Source organism: Numida meleagris, chromosome 1, assembly GCF_002078875.1.
Source record: "Numida meleagris isolate 19003 breed g44 Domestic line chromosome 1, NumMel1.0, whole genome shotgun sequence".
In the NCBI taxonomy this organism is placed as follows: Eukaryota; Metazoa; Chordata; class Aves; order Galliformes; family Numididae; genus Numida; species Numida meleagris.
In genome coordinates this window covers 80,446,302-80,465,483 of record NC_034409.1, presented here as the reverse complement: position 1 = coordinate 80,465,483, position 19,182 = coordinate 80,446,302, and the positions used below count along the sequence as shown (strand labels likewise).

At 43.6% G+C, this 19,182-nt stretch overlaps 1 protein-coding gene across 23 annotated transcripts in view; it reads right to left on the bottom strand.

The window, feature by feature from the left end:
• Positions 1 to 13,178, bottom strand: part of ZBTB20 (zinc finger and BTB domain containing 20) — a 470,842-nt gene extending 457,664 nt beyond the window's left edge. For 22 of the 23 annotated variants that reach the window (XR_002439293.1, XR_002439294.1, XR_002439295.1 and 19 more), the window contains exon 1: positions 12,849 to 12,985. The gene's annotated coding sequence lies outside the window, so the exon portion shown is untranslated. The other variant, XM_021398422.1, reaches the window with a different exon arrangement.

Below are 19,182 nucleotides of genomic sequence, written 5' to 3'. Positions count from 1 at the left end.
CACACATCAGAGAAGGAGCTAGGGCATATGGCCCTTTCTGCCACAAGGAGCAGGTACATGATCTGCTCAGGCAGAAAATAAGCAAGCAAATTGAACACTACTCCATTTGCTCAGCTTACTATGCTGCTTTTGTTAAAGTCAAACATACAGTCGTTGAAAGAGAAGATACAGAAAAGCAAAAGCTTTGTAAAATAAGCAAAGAGCAAAAAAAGATTTGAAGCTTTATAGTTTTTTGCGCATGGCAAAACAGACATTTGCCTACGTGTTTCCGTCATTGCTCCTTTCCTGGTCTCCCCAGATAGAATTAAACTGAGAACGCTTCTGAGTAGATGCAGAGTCTCACTCATTCTGGTTAATACTGATTCAGCCAGAAATGCAGGTCACACACCCAGGCTTCCCAAACGTCCAGGAGGAATGCTCTGCCAGTCTTTCTTCAAGCTCCCATGATGCTCCTGCCTCGCTGATCTCTAAGTATGTTTGAAGCTTTAAAAAACAGGATAGCCAAGGAGAACTTCCCCCTAAGCACATCAGTTAATCCCACCGCAAGAGAAGGAAGGGCTACAAAAAGTTCAGTAAAATGGTTAAGAAGTAAGTATCCACTGGGTTTGCTGACTTAATGTTTACATAGCCATTGACTCTTTAATCCACCTTTTCCCAAAACCCATGTAGATATATATGGTTCACAGCACCTCAAAGGAAAAATGGAGTGCCATATAAAGCACTGCTTTGGAGTTCTGAAGAATACTTGAGCCCTAATTATATACAGCAAAAGTTGTACCTCAGCAAATTAGAGAAAGAAAGAAAGAAAGAAACATAGAAACAAAAAAATAGAAGCTAATTTGTGTAAGTAAATGTATAACAGTGGAAATGCTTAACGAGGAAACAAAGTTGCCTGTATTTATTACCACAGTAGCAAGCAGAGGCAAGCATGTAATCTGCACAATTTCCCTATGTCTGAGTTGAGAAGGTAAACAGGATCTAAGTGTCCTAAAACGTATGAGTATTCAAGTGTGATTGTCTTGAGCAACGTCTCTCATAGGACCAATGCTTACAAGCAGAGGCAAACAAATCTCAGAGACCATTCAATCTATGAAACGGGTCATTATGCATAAATGAAAGGATAGCAGGGAAAAATCTCTAGTGAGAGAAAACAAACAAACAAACAAGGCATTTATTGGCTTTCCTGTACAAAGCAGCTTGATTAGCCTCTCTTGGGTGGGACTTCCCCCAGTAAACGTGGTCTCTTCATTTCCTGGATGAACCACACTGTGTCTACCAAAAGTTACGGCAGGCCGAGACAATCTGAGAGTACTTAAGGAGCGCACTTGGCATCCAGACCAGCCTTGAGATCCAAAGCTCTTTGTGTCCTTCTGGAGATTAATAAGAGGAGGTTTCTGACTCCATCCTGGCTTTTATAAGCTTCTTGAGGATTACTGAAATTGGAGAATGCATATTAAAAAGCTGGTTCATCCATTTCCTAGAAGGGACAATCATTCACTTTGCCCTTCGATTCTTGAAATGTGAGACATGCCTGAAGAGTGTTCTTTGTTAGGGCATCTCACACATACAACCAGTGATGGTGAGTCCATATGCGTCTGATAAAGAAGAAACTTTACTGCGCATTCCAGCTTTTTCTTCTGTAAACATACTAGACTAGATGAATTTGACTCTCAAAAGGAGAAAGTATTAATTGTTCTGGCTAATAAAACTTTCTGCTGCTGTCTTTCCAATCTGTCCTTCCAATCAATAAACATCAAAGCCAGCATTTAGGACATGGGAATATATTAGAAAGAAGGACAAAACGAAAACTTGCCTGCAAGTTTTCAAGAATTCAAGAATCTCACTCTGAGGAAACAAAAAGTTAAATGCAGCTATTTGCTGCACAGTGTTCAGGTTGAACGTATGAGCAGCTTGGTTCCTCCTACTGTTCTTTCCCTCACAGATGCCTCAGCAGTAATACATCTGTGCTCTGCCCAAAACCAGTACTTGCAAGCTTCCATTATTACTTGCATATGCTTTGTTTCCACTGACGGTTTAAACAGACAAGTAACAATCCTCTTCAAATATGTGTGTCCAAAGAACCCTGAGGGCTATCCTCTCTTTTACTTACTGCAGCTCCCATAGAGCTTACCAGCAGTGATGCAGACAAGCAGCTATACACATATGAAGCCCAGAACAACATGACTATCGGATGGTATTTTTGTCTTTACTTGTGATTCAGAGCTTCAGTCCTCTTCTTATGACTATTTCATGAAGCCAGCAACACCACGGTTTATTTCAGTGAGGTATAATCTTCCCCTATAATTATTCATGTACCAATAGAGGTGACAGACTGGTCCAGTTATTGAACACCTCTGTCTTGGGCAGAACTGGCTCAAATCGAGCACTGTACCTCATTGGGACAGATCTAGTTGTGGGAAAGCCAACTGGAAATCAAAAGTTACTTGTTGCTTACAACACTTTGAAGTTATATTAACTGAGTTAACAGAGCAATAATAAATAATAATACAATAAGGAAACAACACAAAATAATTGTTTTAATTCTGCTGTTAAAAGTAAGACTTTGTTGACATGTGTGCATGTTAAACATGTTTGGACTCAATTTTCAGTTACAGTAGGGTCTTTTTATCTCACTCTGAACGTACAGGTAAGACTTCTAAAGAAAAAGTTAAAGAAGTTGCGTATGTGTTATGACACCACAGTGATGTAAAAAAAGGATTAACAGTTTTAATATGGTCAAGACTCATCTGAGCTTCCTTTGTCCATGGAACATGGTCTTTACTTTTCCAGGTCCTATCTGCTTGTACAATGCACTGAGGAAGGAAGGAAAGCATCACTTCCTCTTTCTCTCTGTGCCTCGATTGTTCCTGATTTAAGAAATGGAAATCTTAACATTGATTCAGCTACTGGAGTTAAGCAAAACTAAGTTAACTACTTTGGTTGAACACTGTGAGATATTTGAATAAGTTTCTTCAGAAATGTAAAGTGTTATTTATCCATACCAGCAGCTATATGTGGCTAAACCGTCCTGGAATCTTTTGTAGGCGCTCCCATCCCCAGCTGAACTGGGCTGCTCGCTGCTCGCTATTGGGAACTATCAGTGGCACTCCTTTACCTAAAAAGCCCAGGAATGACTTAGACAGGAAGTGGCACTTCTCTTCTTTGGGTAACAAGAACAAAGCAAAACAAGAACAACAACAAATAATTAAAAAGTAATCACAGGAGGTTTCAGGATTAAACTTTTGCAACAACAAAATGATCAGTAACAATAACAATAACAACAACAACAACAAAAAGACATCTTGTGGGTGCTAAATTCTTTGCAGGCATTTCCTGGGTATGACAAGAATAATCACCAACACCTGAAAGCAAGCCTTTTCATCAGACCTCATAAGCTGGAATTTCAAGGAAAGACCTGGTAAGAATCTTTTTAATACACCTATGTAGGCTGCCACAAGGGAAACAGTATCTAACACAGCAAAAATGAGGTCAAATTCAGCAGCATTGTCCTGGAGAAAATTTGTCTCCTGGCCACAATCATTTGTGGAGTACCATGCATCATCTTTACTGCTTCAGATGGATGCCAGCTACAACCAGTAGGCTAGAAATACTAAACTAAATTTGGCTCTCAGCTCAATGCTGATCCTTCTAATTTTTATGCAATTTCTCCACTTCTACACAAATGTAACTTAGGGCAAAACATGAACCATAAACTTTTCAGCAAATACACAGACGTTCAGAAGTTTCACATGGAACTCCTTATCCCAAGAGCACCGTCCTTTGAAGATAACTGCTGTATGATGATTATTCCAGCTCACTGCTTCTTTGAGGGAGAAGGGAAGGGCTGTGGCCTCATCCTACCCCATTCTGGTCCCATTCAAACCAAATCCCGCTGCTAACATTTTCTCCCTTTCCTGCCGGTGGGACCAAGATAGTCCCTCTTTTTGCATGAACTTCAGACTTTTTGTCCTCATTTTCTTTGAGCAGCTCTGCCCCCTGCCTGCATCTCAGTTTTTATTTTTTCTTGCTCACACTAGTCCCAACCCCCCCTCCTAAGTGCACCATTTGTATCCTTCTCCCATATAGAAGCCGATGTTCCATAATAATAGCACTCAACCAGATTTCAGTAACTCTTTAAAGCAGTTTACAGTCAGCTAAACTGTGCTCCCAAATAACCGGTCTTAACCAGAGATCCCAGAAATGTTCATTTTAACTCGTTTCCTTTTTATTTTCCATTTTTTTTCCCCTCAGAAAAAGATGTGAAATGAAAATTGCCTTAATATTGGTAGCAAAACGAACTTCCCCATGGCTGGTGAATATAGAAGTGATCTTGACAAGATGGCTCTCACTCCACCACAGATACAGATGTACCTGGGCCAGCTCTGTTACTTACAGCAGTTTGGTAAGGGCAATCTAGGGCTGACTGCAGTGGCAATACATAGCTCACAACTCACCCAAAATTCACCTGAGATCCTACGTGGTACAGTCTGCATGACCAAGGCTGAGCAGTTAATGACATCTGTACCACCAAAGTAAATGCTAACACAAAACTTCCCCCAAAAAACAAGTAGGACCTCAGGTGTCCATTCTGCTTGGACGTGCCAGAGAAAGACTACACATATTCAAAAACTTGACTGGCTAAGGTAACATCATTAAAGTAAAGAAAGAGGCTGCAATGCCCTTTCAGGGTGATAGGACAAAAAATGGAGAGGGAAAGATTCTTGCAGTGTTAAGACTAGTTGATAGATTGTGGCTACCAATCTCCCAACTGCTCTCAGAAATGAATAAATGTCATTATCCCTACCTTGAAGATAAGGAACTGAGACACTGAGAAATTAAGTGACTTGCTGAAAATTAGAAAAGAAACTATAAACAAAATAAGACTTCTGCATCCATCATCATTGGGTTATCCTTTCTAGTACCTATGTACTCACATACATCGCTCCAGCTACTACACTGCAGTCTCACTGCCACTTCTCATACTGCACCATGCCTTTGTGCTGAATAAAATATTTAACATCTTTGTACATAGGTTAAAAAAGAATTTCTAGAAACTGTTACGAAAAGCTTTGAATGGGAATCTGTCTCCTGCAAAATGGGACTCAGAGATTAGCAGGAAAAAAAAAAAAAAAAAGCCCTGCACCAGGGAAAAAGCCTGAGCTTTCTCTTGCCCAGCACAAAGTACAGCAAAGCCAAATGTACTGCAGGAGCACAACTGGCTTTTAACCTCATTCAGGAGCAGCTGCTTTCACAGCAGCAAAATGTTTCAGGCTGAGCTCAACTGACTTAGTGGATAAACGATTTGAAGTTGATATAGCTCAGAAAGGACCAACTCATTTAGGAAACATCAGTATCTTAAAAATACACTTTTACTATCTAGTTGGAGCAGGTTTTGAAGCTTTCAGAACTTGGCTGTGGCTCGGAGAGGAAAAAAAAAAGCAGCATTTTTATGAAATGCTGGAAATAACAAAACAGTGCTTGGGCTTCAAGCAGTTCACCGTGAGTCAGCAGAGGCCAGGCCTTTGCTGAAAACGTGTACTGGTCCTAATCACGTCGTTAGCTTAGTACTAGCAAAAGGTGCCAGATTGGTAGCCCCAGGCGCTGAATTCTCTATTTATCCCCAAAGCAGGTACAGCAGGAGGGCAAGCCATCTCCATACCAACCCCTGCTACGATTCCTCATGGCAAGGGACCTGGTGGCAGGAGGGTGAGCTGCTCTCGGCACTGCTCCACTTTCCTGATGTCTCTGCTGTGGCTGCCCACATGGGGCCCAGCTCCCTGCTTTATGTGCCAGGAGGATGGATTCCTAAACTGCAGGGTCTACGAAAGGGAAATAACAGAGAATCATCCCATGTGCACCCTAAGAGACATGCTGAGAAAGAAGAACAAGGGATGATTTTCTTTGTATTCTGCTCTGGCCGTCTCCAAATGAATGAATACTGGAAAGACCGATGAGGCCAGAGAGAGTCAGTGTTCTGAGTACAAATGAGATTTATATGTGGCTTGAGTCACTCCAGCCAATTAGCTACCCACCAGGCTGTTTGGTTTATTGTCCCTATTGGATAAGGATTTAATAAGCAGTCACCTAGATGGGCAGCATGAGACTCGCAGAGAGGAAACTTTTCACTATTCTATGTGGAGAACTTGAGCCCAGTCCTGCTGCAGCTCAGCACGGCTGACTCCCACCAACATGCCAATAGCTGCAAGATGAGGCTTCTTATTATGACAGTCCACAGGGGTGGAAAATACGGGAAATACAGGACAGGACAGTATTTCACTATATAATTGCTGGGTCAGGAATCTTCCACACATTCCAAATATTCTAATGGAGATATTATATTCTAATAAAGATTTCTCCAGCTTTTTCTCCATCACTCAGCCTTATCCAGAACTTCAAAATGTTTCTTAGTATGAAAGTACAAAACGCTGGATTTTAAAAACAGATCTACTGGGGGATATGCACTGTGTGGGGAATGTATTAAACAATTCGGTCTATGTTTGGAAAAGAAATACAGATGCGTCACAGAGAGGAAGGATGTTCGAGAGCATCCCGAAAAAACAGCCGCTATTCACGCCAAAGGCCGGGATGAAGTGGGCACAACGGTGCAGAGCTGACAGGCAGATTTAACTGGGACAGAGAGAGTCGAAAGCAGCCAAAGCCTTAGCCGCACCCAGGTTTCTTCAGATCCTACATGCACTGTAATGGACGACAAAAGCACCAACAAGAACATATTTAAAATTCCTTCAGATGGGAAGAAGCCTACAAGAAGCAGCAACAAAATGGAAAATTCAAACTTTTGGGAATGATAGAAAAAAAAAGCCTATCAAATATAAGCGAGACTGGAAACAAAGCAAAAAAGTCCGGGTTACTGGACTGAGATATATGACCGTGCTCAGTGTGTCATGCCAAGTATATAAGGCTTTAGACACTTTGTAAGAAGGCTTCTCCTGCTAATACAGGAGAAGAAGAGAGCCCAAAGCCATGCAGTCAACTCCAATTTTTGCAGGGCCCTGTCCCGGCGGGCGTGGCTGAGTCTCCTGGGAATTGCATTTGCTCTTTTTGGAGAGCCAGCAGAGGGAGCACATTAGCAGTTAAACACGGTTTTCTTGTGTCTGCACCTAAACAATGAGTTTGGGGGGCTGTTAGCTTGTTTGGTTTTGTTTTATTGTCAGCATTCCTCCCTGTCACTAATGCCAGTGGTGACTCACTTAGCTATCAAATTGCTAGGAGCCGAAGCCATGGAGAACAGTCTCTACGTCCACCCTGCATAAAACCTTAGAGAAGCTTTACCTACGTCTTTCTTCACTCTCCCCCATATCAGCCTCCATCTAATCTGCTCCTGACTGCCTGAATGCGAAGTCCCATGTTTCCACATAGCCACGACTCCCAAATTCCAGCACTGACCACCAGCTTTCTAGCCAGAGTAAACGGCATAGGGATCCCTGGGGAGGGAAGAGAAATCAATAATTAACTTTCAGTTGGCTGAAAAGAAAACTCTGAAGTCCATAATGCAACTTTCCCAGTCTCACTTCTTTATCTGCAAGAGATGGGTCATACTTTCAGCTGTCGATGATCTGAGAAGATATTAGAAAGTCAGTCTTTTGGATGAGAAAAAAAAAAAAAAAGTCAGAACTTTCCATGCTGTGTTTACCTCAGAATCAAATGGCACCATACTGCCTGCATTTTTAGCTCCACCACAACCCCAAGATAAATTTACTACGGAAGCATAACATTAAGAGTTCATCTACAGACGTGACTTACAGAATGGCAATACTTCTGTCCTGCCAAATGTTTCCAAGAGATAGAGCACAGACACTCTGCAAAGGGTCGCATGCACTGCCCTGCCCGTTCAGGTTTCCTTTCCTCTTAATTGCAGTTATGAAGGATTTTAAATACAACTGTATATAATGGCAATATTTGAGCTAGTATCAAATTGGAGGAAGAACGTGCTGGTTTGGGCTCAGCTTTTGTATTGTTGTTAACACTCATGCAAACTGGCTGGAGAATGGGGTCTGTCCTCACTTCGCAACAGCACAAGGAAAGGTGTATGGCACGGCACTGAGGAATGAAGTGCTGAAGACGCTGCCAGTGCTTGAGTTGGCAGATCTTGCTTCTTGCAGAATGCCTCTTTTTGCTAAAGAGGCTTTGAGGAGCAGAACCGGGTTGCAGCAGAGCAAGTGAGGTCAGGCTGCAGCCCTAACAGCCCTAACACCTGCCTTCCCCAGGGCTGGTGGGAAGGGACCCCGGCTTGGCACCACCACATTTTGCTCTTTGTGCTTGCACGATCCGAGGCCTTCTTTCCATAGTGCCACCTAGTGCCGACTCCGTTAGTGGCTCGCTTTTTCCTACGGTGAGCATCTGTCCCACAGGGCAGGCTGGGGCCCAACACACTCGCCTCACCAAAGCCAAACCCCAGCCACCATAGGAACAGCATTTTTTTTAAGGGCAGTTCTATCTAACCAGCCCAATCCCTCACTGCTGTGTTTTAACCATTCAAGACACAGAGGCTGCTGTGTACGGGGTAGAAGCCAGGCTTGTTTCCTTCCCGCCCTGCTGGAGATGTGGGGCCACCAGCAGCGTCCCATTGGCAGCATGTCCGCCCCAGCGACCGCTTGCACAGGAGCAGCTCCCAAGACTGAGCTGCAACCAAAGCTGGGCAGGTAAAACGCCTTCATGGGACACGGGGAAACAGGATGTCTGAGCATACAAATGTTGTGGAAACATGGAGTGGCAGTAAGCATTCCAAAATGCCACTTACCTATTAAAAGAGGATTGGATTGCTGCTGTTAGAACTAACTGCTAACTTGTAAAGGAAATAATAACAAGGAAAACAGGCAACGCCGTCAAAGCAAAAACTGTCCCAGATGAAAGTTTTTGCCTTTATTCACTCCTCACTGAAATTCTGAAAAATCCATGAAAATCTGCTCAAGTTCAGACTGTACAGATACTACACCGATACCTTAAAGCTTGGTGCACAGTTACGCGCTGCTCTTTACCACGAGGAGCTGGGATTATTGGAATGGCCAGATGAATAAAAAGCCAATTTATTTTCCATGGCTGATGCTGTTTGTTTACTTTCAGAATTTTCGTGGGCCACCCTAATGCAATCAATGAAGTCAGTTTCACTTTGATTTGCCATCCTTTTCTCTCTGCAGCATGGACTGAACTGCCAGCCTTACGGAGGGAACAAGTTATTGTTTAAAAACAACTGTTTCCCGTGCATTATTTCATCAAAAAATCTTAAAAACATTTATAAAGGGCTTGGGTTTTCTGAAAGTTTTGCTGAAGAAAAACAAAACAGAACAAAACAAAACCAAGAAAGTAACTTGAAGTTAAATTTCAGTGCTTAATTTTCCATTAACTTTTACAAATCTCTTTAAGGCAGAGCTCTTTACCACACGGATCACACTTTAAAAGAGCCCTATAAAATGGGACAGGAGTGAAACCAGCTCAGATCTGTAAGGCCACAGCATGCCATCAATTTCTAAACAGAACTCCTATTCAAACCGTGCTGCTAAAGACTCATATGGCCTGCAAAAATGAACGGGGCTCTCTTGAAATGATTTAAATAACAATTTATCTAAGACCGTAATCTTTCTTGTATGAGATTTGTAAGCCATCTCACAGAAATTTGTAGCGGGGGACACTGTTCTCTATTTACATCAAAGTTTTATATAAATAATAATACATTTTTCTAATTTTCTGCAGCTGTTTTCCCTTATGAATAAGCTGGGCCTATGAACAAAATGTGAAAATAGGAGAACCATGAGCAATATTTACAATAATGATATATCCAACTCAGGAAATTGCTACAACTGCCTTTATCAAAATAAACAAACCCTGTATTTTTTCCTCCCGTAAGAGAAAAGCAAAATCCTCCACTATTAAAATTAATTTGGCTTGGTATTTGTTTGGTATTTGGACTTGACCATCTTATTCCCCATTTTTGGCCTCATTTAAAAAAAAAAAAAAAACCCACAACAAACAGCAGCCCAAACCGACACACACACAGCCCCAGCTGCTTCGCTCTGTCTCACAGGAGCACACACGCAGCCCCGCTCCAAGCTGACACTGGCCACAGGGCACGGCAAGGCACAAAACCAGCACTTTGGGGCTGGGATGCTGGATAACTGCTCCTCACTCACAACATACACCCAAAGCCAGGCGGCTACAGGGACACCGGCCCTGCGGACCACCCCAGCCCAAGGCTTGGGCTAGCTGGGTGCCAGCCCCAGCATCACATGCTGGTTCGAAGTTTACTGAGGCATGGTGCAGCCTTTGCTGTTGTGCCCAGCTTGCAGATGGACTCTGTGCCATCAAAAGGGCTAAGATTTTTTTATTTTTTTTTTTTTAGAATATACCATTTCAAAGCAAATTGATTTCTTCTACTGAAAAAGTTTTTAAGATTAAAAAGAGACCTTGCTGCATACAGAAAAACATTTCTCCTATTCCAACTCTTTCTATGCTCAAATTCTTCTTTCCTGGGGTTGTCCTAAAATGCAGAGGTATGTCACAGTCACTCTAAAAGTTGTTTGAAACGTTAAGGCGAGGCTGGACTTCTGCGAAAGGGTGAGACTCCCAGGGCCAGGATCACTGCCCTCCAGCAGGATGCTGCCCACCTGTGCTGGCTCAGGAGAAGCGCCAGGAGACCAAAAGCACAGCCACCCCTCCGGGGGCAGCCCCAGAGAACCCACAGCCACCCCCCCTGGGACCACAGCAGCTGTCCCTCTGCAGGTGACCACTGCGCCGTTGGGACCCACGTCCCAGCTTCAGAGCTGGAGGTCTGAGCTCTGGGAGGAGAGGCAGCCTCTTGCTGCAGTGCAAAGCCATGAGTGCATTGGAAGTCTATCAACAAAGTGTTAATGTAGAAGCCCGAGTGAAAAGCAGAAAGAAAAAAAAGAATGAGAGAAAAAAAAGAGAAACAAGAAAAAGGAAAAAAAAAAAAGCAATCAATGAATGTCATTCCCCAGCTAAGAGACGAGCCACCAATTCTTGGCACAGTGATAGAGAAAACCTTGAAAAGTTTCACTCAGGTTCTGGAATAAAGCTTTGGATAAAATGGAGCAAGTAGTTTGTGCGGTTGTCGTGCCAGTGAATAGATCTGCTGCTCTGGATTTCAATTAACTTAGTTTGTTCAGCGGGGAGGCACTTCAGCTGCAACCGGGGAGCTGCAAGTTAAAGGACAGCGGGAAAAACAGCTCAACAACAGCCAGAAAAACCTGTTGGCAGCAGAAGTTTGCATCGGCTGGGAAAAAAAAGAAAAAAAAAGGGGGGGGGGGGGATTTTTAAGAAACATTTTAAAAGATTTGAAGGTTTTGGAGGATCTCCGAGGCAGTCCCAGGTGGGGTGGGAATACTGCTTTATGCACTTCTTTGTGCTAAGAGGAAGGCCTAATGTGTTGCGTGTTTTTTTTTTTTTTTTTTAAAGAAGTCAGCCTCTCGCTATTAAATAAATTATTTTCTCTTTAAAAAGGTGATTGTTATTGTGGAGAGACCTCCACCGATCAGCGTCCATTTTACATAATTACTTCGGGTTCTCCAGAACATTTTATGTAACTCACTTCCACGGCTGCCTCTGTCCTTTCTCCTCTCTCTCCGTCACCGGCAGAGCAGCAGCTCTGCCCTCCGCCAGCACTGACAGGAGCTCACATAAAAGGACCATTTCAAATGGATCACTGTGAGCAGCCCTTAGAACCCACAGTAAATCTGGGCTCCAAAACTCGACAGTGCTCAATGGGCGATGAAATGCATCACATATCCCTCCCCAGCACAAATAATAATAAGGATTAATTCGGAGGAAAGCTTCAAGGTTTGAAATGGCAAATAAGCAGCAATATTTGTGCGAGGAAAAAAATGGTAAATAAATAGTTACTCGTGCTGGACAAAATGGCTCGATTGATTTCATAATTTGCCACCGCTGTAAAAAATATCCCCTCCCTTCCCCCTGCCGTCCCCGCCGGCACGGACGGAAGCACGGAGCGGAGGGTGGGGGGCAGCCGAGGATACCAACTCCCTCCGCCAAAGTTTGGGTCCTTCCGAACCCGGCGATGCCTCCATAACGTGACATCAGCTCTGGGAGACAAAAGTTGCGATCTGCGTCTCCTTTCTGCCCAGGAAAGGAAACTGGAAAAATACTAATAATGAAAAATAGACGTTAAAAATACCCGAGAGGAAAAAGTCGATGTACGATCACCCGAATTAACCCCCTCCGCCCCCGCAGGCAAACAGACAAACAACAAAACCTCCGGATAAAGCCCTGTCAGGAGGAGTGGAACCTGCTTTCTCCGCTTTCTCTTTTCTGCTTTTATTTAACGTATGGCGAGCCTGGACTTTAAACTTATAGCCGACATATAGCCACACAACAAAGAGTCCCCGTTCACCCCCGTCACCGGCACTGCAGGCAGAAGTCATTGGCAAATAGTAATAAAACCCTTTTAGCGGTAAATAAGGAGGAGATGATATATGGACGGACAGATGGAAGTGCATAAACAGAGGAGGAAAGCGGCGAGCCGGGCGGGGAGGGCTGCTCACAGGAGTGCGAGATATTGATTTACTTGGAAGCGGTGTTGGAAAACAAACGCATTCGTTTCCTTCGCCATCAGAAAAAAAAGAAAGTGATTAAAGTGAATCGTAGGGGGCACACCCTGAGATAAGTGGAGGGGGGAAGCACGTTTCCAGGGGTCAGGCCTCGGCGCGGTGGTCCCGGCCGCGGGTTGGCACAGGGCTCTGCCAAACTTGCATCCCTAAATTAAACCCCGGGTGGGGGGGCCGGAGAAAGAAGTGCCGCCGGGCGCAGCGGAGCGGGGCTCGGGTTTTCCCCCCGTTTTTTCCAAAAGTTGGCTGGCCTACCTTGTTCCCCCGTCCTCAGTTTGCCTCCTCATAGCCTCCGTCTCCCCGGCACTACAGCGCGAGCGCTCCCGACCGCCTGCCTCCCTAATGAGTCCATTTTCCTGCTCTCGATGTTGTGTACACACACACGCGCTGCAACCTACCTTACAAAAACCACAGCGAGAGGGAGAGCGAGAGCGAGAGCGGGCGGGCAGAGGGAGCGGGAGCGGCGGCGGGGGGAGCGGAGCCGGGCGCAGACAAAGCCCTCCTCCGGGGCGGCCGACGGCCCTCCTTCCCCGCTCGGCCGCCGCAGCAACAGGTTGGGCTCCGGGGCGGCCCCGCCGCACCTTCCTCCCCGCCGCCCGCCGGCTCCGCTCGCTGCGGGCAGGGAGGTGCGCGGCGGGGCCGGGCGCGGAGCACGGCTCCCCAGACAATAGGGGACGGCGGGGCTCGGCGAGGAGGGACCCGGGAAACAACCGGACCCCCTCCCCAAATACGTCCCCGCGTGAATCGGGAATCTTTTCCCCTGCATCTGTAATAGCGTGCTTATGTCTGAACAGGTGCAACGCATCCAGCGCGCCGTGCTCCGTGAGCAGACATAAATCTCTCACGACGCTCTCCCAAACAGGCCAAGGGTAGTTAAAATAAAGGGCCGGCTTGACAGATGCTCACCCCGCTCCTCGTATTCTTTGGATGGAGAAAGGCTGGGAGCAAGGTGCACAGACAAAAGACCGGGGAACCAAAGCACGCAATCACTCACTACGTCTTCATTTATTTCTACAATACTCTCTCTCATATCTACACCGCTTCCAAAACAATTTGCACCCAGCCCTGCCTCTCGTCATACATAAACTTATGCCGTCACAAGAATTCTGTTGATTCTCATGATGACATATGAAAGTGGCAAGGGCATGCAAACAAGGTTTTGTGCCTGGATTTCGCCTTCAAACAACTTCATCAGCAGGGAATTATTACACTTGCAGAAACTGGGTCCAAGGGGGGGAAAAAAAAAAAAGTGATATTGCCATGGCTGTGCTGTGAATCATAGATTCATAGAAACAGAATGGTTGTGTTGGAAGGGACATGAAAACCCACCCGGTTCCAACGCGCTGCCATGGGCAGGGCTGCCACCCACCAGCTCAGGCTGCCCAGGGCCCCATCCAACCTGGCCTTGAGCGCCCCCAGGGATGTGGAAAATCAGTGGACAAACAAATGAGGATCCAAATCTCTTGATGCTTAACAGGAAATTTACCTTGAGTAACTCATGGCAAAATAAAAGTTAAGCATCTTCTCTGAAGCAGTTGTGTAGGCTCTCCCTGTTGTTGGTAGAGGGACAGGCACCTCCACAAAGCCCTTCTGCCCAGCTCCCCATGCCCCCAAAATGAGCAAGGAGCCTCCACAACACAATGAGGTGAGGCAGTGAGCTGATGGATGGCTAAAATTAAGTAAAATGAATCTGCTTTCGATCTAAAGCTCTATTGAAACATCCTACTTCCCCAAATACATTTTTATTATCGCATTTATTATTAGGCAATATATGCCTAAATTGTAGAGATCGAAAAGGGACAGCCTGCTGACTAAAAGAGACAGGTAAACTCCTCAGATTCGTGGATTTGTACCCTGAGGCTGGCTGGATATTCATGATTCATGTGCAGGCTTCATAATATTAACCAGTCTGGTGACCGGTGAATTTGATTAGTTTTGTTCACCGCTAGCTACTACACATTTTTGTATTTTGCATAGAAACAGCTTATTTTCACATAGATGTATAGCATAAATGCATATCTGGAGTACATAGAGGCAGCTCTACAAGTTAAGTTACTTCAAATACAGCAAAACTTAGCCCCATTATATATTTGTTTCTCTGGAATTTATGGCCATATTCACCTTATTGAAGGGTACGTAAGGTTAGGGAAGCAGGAAGTGCTCTAGGAGACTTTATTTCTAATTGTGGTTCTCTATATAATTTGTTCTGGCTGTATACATGCCAAATGACCAATGATCACTCACTGTCTCACTATTTCCATCTGTAAAATGAAGTTGACTGTAGTTCCATGGGCAAATAGTACCACAAATATATGAAGTGCTTTGTTTTCCTATCTCAGAGTTTTATGATGGAGAATGTTATGGGAAAAATATAGGTACTTTATCAAGAATGGTCTGTATCAAAGCCAGCTGATGAAAACCACAAGACACTGCTATTCAGTTTAAATAATATGAACAGCCTCTGAATTTCAATTTTAAAACTTAGATTTACACCAAAGTGAGGATATCGTAAGAATGTTTTAGCACTCTGGAACTCTTACCCCTGACATTCACTCTTCAGTCCTACTCACCTTAGAGATTAAAATCTGAAGAGAGATTCAAAATTTACCGAGTTCTGATAAAATACAGATTTGAGCCTCTCATATTTAACAGACATTCAGGTTGAAGAATGCGTACTAATTTGGAACCACTTAAGTTTGAACAGTGTTCAGATTTGTCTTTGATCCAAACCCAAAACCTTGAAGTTGGGAAGCATCTAGATCCTTCCCTCCTGTAACTTTCCAGAAATTTCATATACATATCTAAACCAGGATCACAGGTTACATTTCCTCATATTCTGAGGAAGTCTGAACCTCAGTAAGAACCCCAGGACTGAGTTTGATTCCACGCAGATATGGAGACACTTAGAACCAGACCTAAACTGGAACCTGAAACAAACCCTTCCAAAGTTGCGTGGGTTTAGGTGCACTTCAAACTTCAAGATTGTCTGAAAGCAAGTATGAAGCAGATTCCAATGTAGTTTTGGCCCTCGTTCAGAAATAAGTGCAGTTAGTGTTCCATAAAATCTAAAATATCTATCTGATCTCAGAGATAAACCCCTCAAGCTGTGATCTGCACAACTGGTTCCTTGCCCATGAGCCTTTCTGAATGGATACAAACCATCCATGGTCTGATTTTCTGTTGCCTTATAAACCACCTAGCCTACCTAAGCAATCAAGAGTGGAGCATGTGAATGGTCTCAATGTAAGAATGTTTGTGCAAGTATTTGCCCATTTGTTTGGTTCAAAGTGCCAGATTTGTAGAGAGCCTACTCACTGTCACCCCGTTTCCACAACTCCTCCTCTCGATTACGTGAGCAGGTTGGTGCCAGTGCACTTGGTTCACCTGCAGGGAGAGGAAAGAGTAAGTAGCTAGCCTACATTTGGCCATGCAGAGCACATGCCATGTGCTTAAGAACATGCCTGTCACACCACAGGGACAGCAGAGGTTGGGTTGTGCTCTCGCCATACCTCAGGCCACCTGAAGCACTGGTCTACCTGAAAGATAACACACTTGCTTTTCTTTCTCGTAGGCTTGTCTTCTCAGCTCAGAGCCCTAAGAACATGCTGATCTTCAAGAGCAAGTGAGAAACAGGGGAAGTCACACTGTCCCCCAGACCTGATACGGCTGTGCAAGTCTTTGTTGCACATGACAAGATTCTGGATGACAGACTGAGAGGGAAGGAATGTGCTTCAGTGCCAAATAACATGCTCTGTACTGCTCTGCTCTCTTCTCTCCTTTTTATTTTCCCAGGCTCACCAGCTTGGTGAGTTTAGACATATCCTGTAGGCAACCACAACTGGAAGAGGCATCATATATCCACACCTGAGGCTATGATCTGCTTCATTTGAAAGAATGTGGCCTTTCAGCAGCTGCATAAAGACTGATTTTTGAGTTCTAAAGACATTTAAGCAAGACTGACTCCATGAACCATTTAGGTATCCATCTCATCCTTTTGATGGGTTAACACACTATTTTTGATGTACTCTGCATATCTACCCTGTCACAGTTTCATCACCACCTTCAGGGACTTTGCTTTACTAGAATACCAAGAATTGTTCTTATAAACCAGCTTCTTGCTTCCAGCTGATCCAGAAAGAGTAGATCAGAATCACAGTTTGAGGTTTTTAGTGATCTTATAGATACTATAGATAGGTTGTTTGACTGATCCCAGGTGAAAATATCTAATCCCATACACTGTAACAACCTAAATGGTTCTGAGGCTTAACATAAGGATACCATACTGGTGTTAAAAATTCCAGGCAAATTTCTGTTGCGGTTCTCTGCCAGTTAGTGTGGTCAAGACCTTGAAACACCCATACCAACACATCTGAACTTGATTGGCACTATGTACCCCCCTTCAGCACACACTCAGATCCCCCTCACTCCCCTGCTATACGCCCGATCACGTTGCCAGTCCAACAGAATGGTGATTTAGTTTTCTCTATTCATGTTCCGCAGTGTCTTTACAACTTTGTTCAAATGTAACAAGAAAGATGCCAATTAAAAAAGCACAAGAGCCCTGCAGCTTGGCAGGCTGATTCAAATTAGGTACCTGTATGAAGTGATTAAAATAGGTTTTCTAAATCTGAAGATAACAGGAGGACAGCGTGTTTGATTTACATCAGCAGGGGTCAGCAAAAATGTAGAAGAACCATGTGGATGCTCTTTACCCCTGCACATTTACTGGTGAAGATGCTGAAGACAGGAGAGGAATACGGCACTCTCCTGGAGTTATTCAATACGCAAAGAATCTCAACAGTTTCCCCAGCTCAGCAGTCATTCCTTACTGCCAGAACTCCAAATAAGCAATATTCTCTTTTAATTTAGCAGCTTTGATCCATGATTCCAGAGTCCTTTTGCACATATCTATTAACAAATCAAATCTCACAATTTCCTTTGGTAAAAAGCTAGTGCTATTCTCATTTCACAGATAGTAAAAACTAAATGGAAATTGTTAACCATTCTGCTGAAAACAAAAGTGAGCCTGGGATGTCAGACTTTCCTGGTCAGTTCAGGCTATGCTGCCTTTATAGATCAGGCTCTCAGACAGTCCAATTGATTGGCAAGGCTGGGGCACATTTGCTGAACAAGAACTGGCTTTTCTATTGTTTTTGTTTGTTTTGTTTTGTTTTGTTTGTAATCCAGGAATGTGGTGAATAATAGATCAGATGCAAAGCTGATACGTCTCCAACTGTTTCAATGGCTTTGTGAAAATCTGCCTCCAAGTCACGATGTACCATAAATGCCCACTTTCTTTTATGATGACACTATCAGCATGTTGGCAAAGGAACAGTGACTGTGTCTTTATAGCACTTGGGCCACCTTGCACAAAAGCTGCAAAATGATGATTACTCTGTACAGTCATCCCATGTCAGATGCAATAGTACTGCATTACTTCAGTACTGTGTGGGGTAAAAATAGCTGCTACATCAGTGAGTTGTGATAGTGAGATCTACGCAGTGTAAGAAATTCTGTCCAAACACAGACAATTCCTTGCTTTTTATACTACAGAGACTGAGAATCCTAATAAAACAAAGTCCAGGAGATCGATATCAGACCACCATACCATTCTGCAATAAAAACAACAAAAATAGATAGCAGTCCTCAAACTCTCACATACTCTATCCCCACCTCTCCATACAAGTTCATGCACATACTTGGGATGTTATGTGTGAACTTTATATTTTGAATGTATAGGTTATGTTGTAATCACTCAGCATATAACAACTTGTAGCTAAGCATGCAGCCTCCGATCCGTCTGTGTTTGTCCTCTCCATTTACAGAGTGCTGGGATATCACCTTTATTTGCATCAGCAGGCAATTTGTGACCAATTTAGCTGTTGAGCTAATGTGTAAGGCCCTCATCCAAGCCATGGAGTTACAATGGAGTCGGATCCTGTTACATACCCTACTGCATTGTATGCTGCGCCCTCTATTATATAACTATATGCTTCCCAAAGGTTATCTATAATTTAATTATAAAGGATCATATTGCAGTTCAGTCAGTATTTAAAGAACTAGAAATTTGATGTTTTACTTCAGGAAATCCTTTGGATGCTGATCAGAAAACAGTAAAAAGTACTTTTATTATCAGAAAAACACTATGGTGACAAACAAGTCAGGACGCGCATCCATCACTCTCTTCCACCAGATAACTAGGATGACTATCAAAGGTTTCTAGTGACTGCCATATCAGGTCAGATGCGTTGATTTTATTGTTGATAAAGATCTGATCTAGATGGGAAAAAAAAAGTGAAAAGCGTCACCAGCTATGTTTTGAAAGCGGCTTTGACCCTCTGAGTATGAGTGAATTGGTGTATGCACACTGGCTTTTGAGTGTGAGTCCTTTCTACCTGGAAAACATTTATGTCACCATTTTCAAAGATGGTACTCTTTCAAGAAGTAATTATCTTCTAGTTTAGAATACTGCATATGAAACTACTGCCCTCCAAATGAGTAGCTACTTTTAGAAAAAAATTAAAAAGAAATTTGTGTGTCCGATGGATAAGGAGAAATTCCATGCTTTAGCATTTATTTGATTGAGTTG